The following is a 10,712-nucleotide window of genomic DNA, read 5'->3' as shown; positions in this document are numbered from 1 at the left end:
TTTTTATAGGATTTAGAAATGTTTTCATCCATATCCACAAACTATATTTTTTTAACTTTAAAATAAAGTGGCCAGTTTTCTATATTCAATTGTTTGGTTGCCAGCTCTTTGAAATGAAAGCAGTGTCTATATGTTAATCCCTCTACCACCAGGAAAAACAGCATTATCTAAGGAACGTCAACATGTAATTCTTTGAAATGTGTTAGAAATGCTATAAGGAAATTTTCTCCACCAGTTTTAATCGTCTGTATGATCTTCTCCCTCACAATCCCCATGGCAATCTCTAAAGCAAGAGCCCTTCCAGATTTTCGCAGAGAACATCTCCCTTGTGAAGGCAGCCCTGAGGTCACATTAAAGAATATTCCTGTGAAGCCTTCAGCCCACAAAGAAAATACCTTCTGGGGACAGAATTGTTGAAAACACACTTCCCCCTAGAGGCAGAAAAGATGAAAGAATATTACACACAATTCACAACATTTCTGTAATTTAATGAGTATTGTATTGAGGTTTTATTTTTAACATATATTTGATGTTTTAGAGGGAACCATTCAAGACATGGGAGGGAAATCGGTGAATGCCAAAAAATTAAATTAAAACTTTGCCTCTGGGTTTTAGCTTTCTTTAGCAGGGACTTTATTCATTGATTGACCCTTTTTCTTCTATTATACAAATCTAGGATTTTTTCCAGCACTATAAATAATAGCAATTACATATTTTTTCTATTTAAATTTATGATTCAATTTCATCAGAAACTGCAGTGAAAGGTGGCCTTGAGGGATTCTTTTGAAAACACAGCTCTAACAGATTTTCTTCCTTATGGTCAGATTTGTTTCTAAATTACTGTCAGGTTTCCATTAACTACAGGTTTCCATTAACTACATTCTGTTTTCACTTCTTTGAAGATGTTCTGAGACAAAGTGACGTTAGAAAGACTTCTGAAAAACATACAACTAGTCTGATTTAACCTGAGTACTGTCATGTTTCCTAGGATTTGCAAGCCACACGAAGAATTCTCCTATCATTGATTTAGAGGTAAGTTATTTAATGTAGAGTATCTCATTCACAAAAAACAGTGTATATGCCTCAGCTTCATGCATACCAATACTGACTATATTCTGTTGGTATAATTACTTGTACATTGCATTGAATTATTTCAGAAAGGATTTTTGAAAGCACATAAAAATATAAAGTGGAAATTTGGAAAAATGTCCTTAGGGCAAAATCCACAGCCATTGGGTCCTCCTCTCTTGGATTGTGCTATTCCTTTAAGCCTTTACTAACAGCCACAAACCTCAGCAACATCCACCTCTCCCCTCTGAGCTTCCACCGTGCTCCTCAGGGTTATGAGCACACTCAGTTTTACTTCCATTTCCAGGGAGGCACATCAGGGCTGGGATACAGGCTTCAGAGTGGCGTCCTGGGAAGCCAACACATGCGTAGAACCCTCACAGCACGTCAGTAGGCTATCACCTCACCTCCTTGGCCAGTTTCCCCACTTGCCTCAATTTTCTTGCTTCTAAAATGGAGAAAATAATATTGTTCTGGTGTTGGGGTCCCTGGGTGGCTCAGTCCATTAACCATTGGGCTCTTGATTTCAGCTCAGGTCATGATCTCAAGATCGTGAGATCGAGCCCCACCTCAGGCTCTGTGCTGACAGTGCGGAGCCTGCTTGGGAGTCTCTCGCCCCCTTTCTCTCTGTCCCTCCCCCCCAAAATAAATAAATAAACATTTATATATATATATATATATATATTTAAAAATAAATAATAAAATAAAATAAAAATATATATATTATATATATTGTAGTACATATACTGTAAATATATGTATTTATATATATTTATAAACATATTATATTTTTATATATAAACAATATATCTATAGGTAGATAGATAGAGTTGTAGGAGTAAGGATCAGAAAAAATAGATGCAGTCCTTTGTATGCAGGAGGAAATTAATAAATGGCAGCTCTCATTATTAAATTCCTTTCAATGCCTGGTAAAAAGTACTACACCAAGTAAGTGTTCAATAAATGTTTATGGAATGAAGGAATTAATTCAAAACCCCAAATGGTGTGACTTGTGTGTAACTTGCTTAGAACTATCTATTGCCTCATCACAACAGACCTCACTTAATAATGTTTATTTGGTGACAGTGGCTTCCCTAGGGGGAAACGCTTTTGGCAATCACTGTGATATTGGCCCTGGATGTCCAACCTCAGATATTTCCTGGTAAGCTTGAGACAAGAGCTAGTTCAATATTCTTCCTTCTGCACAGTGGAGCAAAGAGAGCAGGCACTGATGTTTGCCACCCATAGCTGCCCTTAACATCGAAAAGCCTCCAGAAAGCCAGGCTGCCTCCAACCTCAGAGAACTAACAGGAACAAGGGAGACAGGGATACATCACAGAGTGATCTCTTTAAAAAGAGAAAAAAACAGAAGCAGCTGCTCAAAGGGGCAGGACTTTGAGGATGGGGAAGCAATAGAAAGATTATATGGAAGTACAAAGAGGATTGTGCTGCAAGGAACGTATTTATAGATTGTGTACATTATAATAAATAATGAGAAAAGAATAGAATGGTATCCTAATGTACTAAAAACCCAGGTAATAAAAGTATCAGGCCCAGGGCTTAATGCTCTTGTCCAATTCAGCAAACCTTTCAAAATCCCTATAGTGTATCAAGGATAATGGTGTTCTATAGCTTAAACCTATCCTATCAGACAGTCATTTGTTTTATTTGGGGATATGATTTGACCCAAGTTATACTTAAATCTATGCACTAGCAATCACATTATAATGGCCGAATATGCTATGTTTAGGAGAAACATTATAAGGACAAAATTATATCAAATTTCAAAAACATAAATATAATGTTCCTGGTGTTATTACATTACAGTATCGAACAGTTTGTACTCTAAATTAACAAACATTAACCTATTAGAATATAAACTGCATGAGGGCTGCGATTTTTTTCTTTAATCCTGCACCATTGATAAATCCAAAGAATACAAATTCCCCATAAAACAGAATTTAGAAGAGAAATAGTAAAGTAATGAAAGGAAAAAAGAGATAATTCAAAGAGAAATTCGCTCATAGATACAAACTCACATATATATAAACTTCTAAATTCATAATTTTCAGAACATTCAGATATGACCATATTGGATTTCTGAGTATACAAATAATCTTATAAGCTAAAAATCCTAAATATCAATTTTAAGAGGTCTCAACACACTGACACACCAGCATCTCATCACTCGTGCTCAATTCTTGATTATTTTCTTGCCAGTGAGAAAAATGCAGTACCCTAAAAGAAATCAGCTCATTATCTTTTGTAATGCTATGAACTGGAATTTAAGGTCGATGAGGAACATTTCTGTCACACTAATGCGCAATGCTGTGAGATGCAATTTTTTATTTCTTTCCAGCAAGTACATTCCACTAGGTATTAAATCTTGGATAGCTGATACATAAGACTAAAATAGAATAGAATGCCATGAGGAAAACATCAGGAAAATTCTTGACATTTGCCCTCTCATACTTTTGGTGATCATGTTGTGACATCAAATTTCGCCCTGACACTAGTGGAGAAAATTGTTTCTTCAAGCTGACATTGTTACTTTTCAATTGTTGACAACTCCTTTGGCATTAAATGTTGTTCTTTCCTCTTCATCCATCCTACAAAAATATTCTCTTGTCAGCCCATATTCTCTTTTTCCTTTACTAACTGCCTGGGGGAAATAGTAAAGATTATTTTAAACAGAATCCATTGCATTGCAGACTCTTGGAAGTCTCAAAGTATGACATGGAGAAGACTTTCTACGTGGGCCACTTTCTCATATTCAAGTGTATATTACATGTATGAATTGTCTCAAATTGCAAATCATTCATGTTGTAATAAATCATTATGGGGTTTTTTAAACCTCAGGTACAAATTTTTTAATTAATCTCAACCTCAATTCCTGGCACATTCAATCTGGCACATATCGATCTGAAAGTTTCTTAATTTCTCCCCTTCATTGCTCTCTTCACATTCCTTTTACTCCATGGGATCATCTTTCTGTGTTTAATATATGCCATTGATACATCTATATTCTTGAAAAAGAGTGTTTCTCATGCATGCATGTGTTATTCCAAAATAGAAATTGTATTGTCCTATTTCTCATTTTCACAGAGAATGACATGGATAGATCTTAACTATTAGGTGAAAATTTTACATCCTTAATTTGTTTTGTTTAATTTTGTTTAATTTTTAAAACTGGTGATCTCTTTTTTTCCTAACTTCATTGAGGAATAATTCACAAACATAAGTGTACTTATTTACATTGTACAACGCCATGATGAGATAGACATATATATTGTGGAATAGTTACCAAGGTCAAGGTAATTAGTACATACATCACCTCATATAGTTAACTCTTTTTGTGTGTTTGGTGAGAATGCTTAAAATCTACTCTCAGCAAGTACTCAAGTATACAGTACTCTATTATTTTTTTTTAAGTTTATTTATTTTGAAAGAGAGAGATATATGGTTTACAAATATTTTCTCCCCTTCCATAGGCTGCCTTTTCAATTTCCTGATGGTTTCTTCGGCTGTATAGAAGTTCTTTAGTTTAATGTGCCCCACTTGTTTCTTTCAGCTTTTGTCACCTGTGCTTTTGGTGTCTTATCCAAGGAATCATTACCAAGACCAATGTCAAGAGCTTCTTCCCTGATTTTGTCTATAATTTTTATGATTTCAGGTCTTACATGTAAGTATTTAATTCATTTCAACTTAATTTTTTGTGAGTGGTGTAAGATACAGGTTCAATTGCATTCCTTCGCATGTAGATATGCAGTTTTCCCAATATCATATTAAAGAGAGTACCCTTTCCCCATTGTGCATTCTTGTTGCCCCTGTCAAAGATTAGTTGACTATATATGCGTGGGTCTTCTGGGCTCTCAGCTCTGACCACTGGTTTGTGTGCCTGTTCTTATACCAAAACCATACTGTTTTGACTATAGTTTTGTAATATAGTTTGAAATCAGGAAGTGTGATACTTCAGCTTTGTTCTTCTTTCTCAGTATTGTTTTGGCTACTTGGGGTCTTTTAGGGTTCCATAAACAGTTTAGGATAGTATTTGTTCTTTGAAAAATTCCATTGGATTTTTTTTAATTTTTTTTTAATGTTTATTTATTTTTGAGACTTGGAGAGACAGAGCATATACAGGGGAGGGTCAGAGAGAGAGGGAGACACAGAATCGGAAGCAGGCTCCAGGCTCTGAGCTGTCAGCACAGAGCCCGACGCAGGGCTCGAACTCACGGACGGCGAGATCATGACCTGAGCCGAAGTCGGACGCTTAACCGACTGAGCCACCCAGGCGCCCCTCCAATGGAATTTTAATACAGATGGCATTGAATCTGTAGATTGCTTTCAGTAGTGTGAACATTTTAACAATATTCGTATAAGCCAAGTGCGTGGGGTATCTTTTCCATTTATTTGTGTCTTCTTCAATTTGTCTTATAGTTTTCAGTGCACAGGTCTTTCACTTGCCTGGTTAACTTTATTCCTAAGTATTTTATTGTTCTTTATGCCACCATAAATGGGATTCCTTTCTTTCTCTTTCAGATACTTCATTGTTAGCATATAGATACCTATAACATATTTTTATATGTTGATTACATATCCTGCAACTTTACTGAATTCATTTGTTAGTTCTAATAGTTTTTTAGTGGAGTTCTCAGGGTTCTCTTTATATAGGATCATCTGATCTACAAAACAGATACTATTACTTCTTCCTTTCCAATTTAGATGTCTTTCATTTCTTTTCCTTGCCTAATTTCCATGGCTAGGACTTCCAATATTATGGTAAATAGAAGTGGTGAGAGTGGACATCCTTTTGCCTTTCCTAATCTTAAAGGAAAGGCTTTTCACTTTGCACCATTGAGTATAATATTAGCTGTGGGTTTGTCATATAATAGCCCTTATTGTGTCAGTGCAGTGACAGCTCCAGCCATGGGGAAGAAGCATAGCAGTGGGGACCAGTGGGGAGTCTGGGCAGCTCCATCAGATGGTTTCTGTATTGGTGAGGACTGCAGGTGTCCTCAATAACAAAGGCTGCAAGGGCAGTGAGGCTTACTAGGGTTCTGCTCTCTTTTTCCTCCATGGGGTAAAATCCCTCAAAAGGGGATCCTTCTTGGAGCTGAGTTGTTTTGGACAGGGGGAGGGGATGACATAGGTAAAATGTTTCCTACTCTTTCCTATGCAGCCATCCTCGTTTTCTTAGCTCTGCAGAGTTCTGTTGCTCCTTCATTGTAGTCCAGAGCTTCCCCAGAGCTGTTTTCACCAGTTTGTAGTTGTTTACTTACTGGGATTTTTGTTTGTTTTTGTGGGGGAGATGAGTGCCAAGATCTTCCAACCATCCATGGTGCTGAACTACGTTATTACTTTTGAATGTTGCATAGTATTCCATAATATTTCACTTGTTCATCCTCCTAGCTTTCAACTAGTGTTAATTCTCTGCTGCCAGAAACTGCTCTGATGAAGATGGTCATCTGTGTCCCCTAGAGAGTTTCCCTAGGGCATTTGTTGCTGGGTCAGAGGTGTATGTGTTTGTATGTATTATGGCCAGATTACTCTGCAGTATGGCAGCATCAGTTTACGTCCCCACAAGCTCTACACGAGGGTTTCCTTTAGGAACGTCTAAATTTTTTTTTCAACGTTTATTTATTTTTGGGATAGAGAGAGACAGAGCATGAACGGGGGAGGGGCAGAGAGAGAGGGAGACACAGAATCGGAAACAGGCTCCAGGCTCTGAGCCATCAGCCCAGAGCCTGACGCGGGGCTCGAACTCACGGACCGCGAGATCGTGACCTAGCTGAAGTCGGACGCTTAACCGACTGCGCCACCCAGGCGCCCCTAGGAACGTCTTTAGAGCAAAACTTCCTAATGCCTGTTTAGTGTGTCTTCATTACCAAAAAAGAGGGCTGAACCAGTTTCCTCAGACCCTACATAACGGCAGAGTCTGTCTTCTAGATGAAAAGAGAATTTGAACAAATCCTAAACCTGACTTTCAATTGTCTGAATTAGATCACCTACCTCTTCCTGTCCAAACACCGTGGCCAAAGCAATCACATGTGAGAACTGAATAACTGACGGCCCCAAGTAAAACCCCAGTATTGTTACCAAAAGAGGGAGAAAGGATGTTGAATGACGAGAACAAGTGCTTACTAGAGCATATGTTCCCGAAACCACAGCCTTGTGGTTAGCAGGTATGACCCATCCACAACCCTAGCCCAAGCCACAACATCTCTGAGCAATATCCAAGATGGCTCAGGTTTCTTTCTGCATAAAAGACCACCTCAAAACTTAATGGCTTAAAACGGCACCCATTTATTTACTCATGATCCTGTACGTGAGCTCAACCGGGTGGTTCTTCTGGTATTTTGTCTAGAATTACTCACGTGACTATAATCATCTGGCAGCTTATCTGGGGCTGGAAGATCCAAGAGGGCCTCACTCACATGCCTGGAGATCAACTGGGGCTGCCAGCTGGAATGTCTCCATTCTTATCCATGCAGCCTCTCTGACAAGATGGCCTGCATTTCTTACACAGAGCTGATAAAAGTAGGCAAGCCTCAGTGCAAGAGCACATATCAAGTCTCTGGCTTGACATTTGTTGATGTCTCACTGACCAAAGTGTGTCACATGGCCAAATCCAAAATCAACGTGGAAAGGCATCACATAGGGGGTAAGTACCAGATCCATGCTTTAATGGGAGCCATTAAAATTACAGTCTACTATCCTAGAGGACAGTTCCACAACATATTACACTAAACTTGTGTTTTCCTGAGAGTCACCTAGAAAGAGGTGGGACTCACTGGCCAAAAACTGAAACCAAGAAAGACAAACCTACAGAAATATTTGGCTCTTCTGGGGTGAGCCAGCCCAGGAGATTGAGGAAATGCTGACATAATGGGTTCTAAGACAACACCCCTACATGGAGACTGGGGAGAAGTTCAAAGTACAAAAGAGACAATGTGACTTCGAGCTTTGTAGCACAAGGACATCTTCTGAACAGAGATTCTCAGCCATAGAAGCAATGTGTGGTAGAGAGGGCTAATTGTCCACCCAATACCCATTCTTCCCTTTGTGCTTATTAGCATAACCCCATTTTATTCAAGGCAACGATCTTCTCTAATGAAAAACTATATTGATCAGCCTCCCTCGAAACTAAGTATGGCAGTGTGAAACTAAATATGGCCAATCACACTCTGGAAAACAGTATGGAGTTTCCTCAAAAAGATAAAAATAGAACTACCCTACTATCCAGCAGTTGCACTATTAAGTATTCACCCAAAGGATACAAAAATACTGATTTGGAGGGATACATGCACCCCAATGTTTATAGCAGCATTATCTACAATAGCCAAATTATGGAAAGAGCCCAAATGCCCATCGACTGATGAATGGATTAAGAAGATGTGGTACATATAATGGAATATTACTCAGCCATCAAAAAGAATGAAATCTTGCCATTTGCAACAATGTGGATGGAGCTAGAGAGCATTATGTTAAGTGATATAAGTCTGTCAGAGAAAGACAAATACCATATCATTTCACTCATATGTGGAATTTAAGTAACAAAACATATGAACATAGGGGAAAGAAAAAAGACGCAAACCAGAAAACGGACTTTTTTTTAAATGTTTTTATTTATTTTTGAGACAGAGAGACAGAGCATGAGCAGGGGAGGGTCAGAGAGAGAGGGAGACACAGAATCTGAAGCAGGCTCCAGGCTCTGAGCTGTCAGCACAGAGCCGGACGCAGGGCTCGAACTCATGGACTGTGAGATCATGACCTGAGCTGAAGTTGGACACTTAACTGACTGAGCCACCCAGGCTCCCCAAAAACAGACTTTTAACTACAGAGAGCAAACTGAGAGTTACTGGAGGGGAGATGGACAGATGGATGGACTAAATGGGTAATGAATATTAAGGAAGGCACTTGTGATGAGCCCTGAGTGTTTTATTAAATGATGGATGAATCACTAAATTCTACACCTGAAACTAAGATTACACTGTAGGTTAATAAACTGTAATTTAAATAAAAACTTGAGGAGTGCCTGGGTGGCTGTTGGTTGAGCATCTGAATTTGCCTAGGGTCATGATCTCACAGTTCGTGCGTTCGAGCCACATGTTGGGCTCACTGCTGTCAGTGCAGAACCGGCTTCCAATCCTCTGTTGCCATCTCTCTATACCCTTCCCCCATTCATGGTCTCTCTCTGTCTCTCTCTCTCTCTCTCTCTCTTTCTCAAAAAATAAATAAGCATTTTTTAAAGATAAAATCAAAAACCCAAAAGGATAAAAAATAATAAAATAATAATAAATATGACTAATCAAATGTAAGTGGAAATTAATTGTTGGGTAAAATTTCCAGAAAGACTCTTAAAGGGGGGGCATACTGAGCTCCTTGGTCTTTTCCCTTCTTCCTCCCTGGAATATGTACATGATGGCTGGAGTTCCAGCAGTAATATTAGACTGTGAAATGACCTTGGGAATGGAGTCCTTGTGCCAACGATGGTGGAGTAGAAAAAATCAGTATCTGCACTCACTTTGGCAGCACATATACTAAAATTTGAATGATACAAAGAAGATTAGTGTGGTCCCTGCACAAGGATGACACACAAATTTGTGAGCATTCCACATTTTTAGGTGATGTGGATTAAGGAGTACACTTGTGATGAGCACCGGGTGATTAAAATAAAAAATTTAAAAAAAAAGATTTTAACAATGGTGGCTAGATATATGTCAATAAATGTTTAGGGGGTGCCTGGGTGGCTCAGTTGGTTGGGTGTCCGACTTCGGCCCAGGTCATGATCTCCCGGTTCGTGGGTTCGAGCCCCACATTGGGCTCTGTGCTGACAGCTCAGAGCCTGGAGCCTGCTTTGAATTCTGTGTCTCCCTCTCTTTCTGTCCCTTCCCTACTCACACTCTGTCTCTCTCTGTCTCTCAAAAATAAATAGACATTGGAAAAAAATTTTTTAATAAAATAAATGTTTATAGTGATGACTGAAAAAAGAAAAGAAAAATCAATATCTGAGTCCCCAGTGACAGACTGGTAGGCTTCTTTTACAAGAATGAACAAACTATATTATTAAGCCATTCTTTGAGTTTTGGGCCAATACATCTGAACTTAATCCTAACTAGTACTACTCAAGGTAGATTGAGTAATTTATATTTTGTAAATTGGGCTATTTGTGGCTTCTTGAAATTTGGTGTTTATTTTCATTTTGTTCTGTTTTACAGAAAGTCTTTAGAAGTTCTGTTCTTGTTCCAGTTGTACCCAGGAGCACAGGACAAGAGAATCTTGCCCAGACAGAGACTGTGTACAGGTGGGTAGTGGTAATAACAAAATGAGAAGACACATAAAGGTCATAATTAGAACTACAAATTGGCTTCCCTTCATCACTTTTACATATTGATAAACTTAAACAGTAGAGGTTCTGAATTACTAAGAGAAGAGAATTATTCTTCATACATCCTAGAGAGCCATCAGATAAACCTTGAACATTCTTTAAAAGATAGAAAACATTTGGACACAGAAAAGAGAAGACAATGGACATTCCAAACAAGGGTAGTCTCATAAGCATGAACTCTGAGTGACAGTGTTCTGGATGGACTCAGAGGAATGGACTTGTTAGGGTGAAGGGTTCATCTGGAAAAATCATAGGA

The 10,712-nt window shown here is 38.5% G+C and overlaps 1 long non-coding RNA gene and 1 other non-coding gene across 2 annotated transcripts; both read left to right on the top strand.

Moving 5' to 3' along the window:
• Positions 1–905: 905 nt before the first annotated feature.
• On the top strand, positions 906–7,170 carry LOC121040924 (uncharacterized). The gene is made up of 3 exons (XR_005795496.1): positions 906–1,032; positions 4,640–4,750; positions 7,069–7,170. It is a non-coding gene; the product is annotated as an uncharacterized LOC121040924 (long non-coding RNA).
• Positions 7,171–9,584: 2,414 nt separating this feature from the next.
• On the top strand, positions 9,585–9,690 carry LOC121016827 (U6 spliceosomal RNA). Its single transcript, XR_005784478.1, has one exon. It is a non-coding gene; the product is annotated as a U6 spliceosomal RNA (small nuclear RNA).
• Positions 9,691–10,712: the final 1,022 nt, after the last annotated feature.

The sequence above is a fragment of the Herpailurus yagouaroundi genome, unplaced genomic scaffold, assembly GCF_014898765.1.
Source record: "Herpailurus yagouaroundi ecotype Mexico unplaced genomic scaffold, PumYag 29, whole genome shotgun sequence".
NCBI classification, from domain to species: domain Eukaryota; kingdom Metazoa; phylum Chordata; class Mammalia; order Carnivora; family Felidae; genus Herpailurus; species Herpailurus yagouaroundi.
This window is presented reverse-complemented; position numbering and strand designations above follow the sequence as displayed.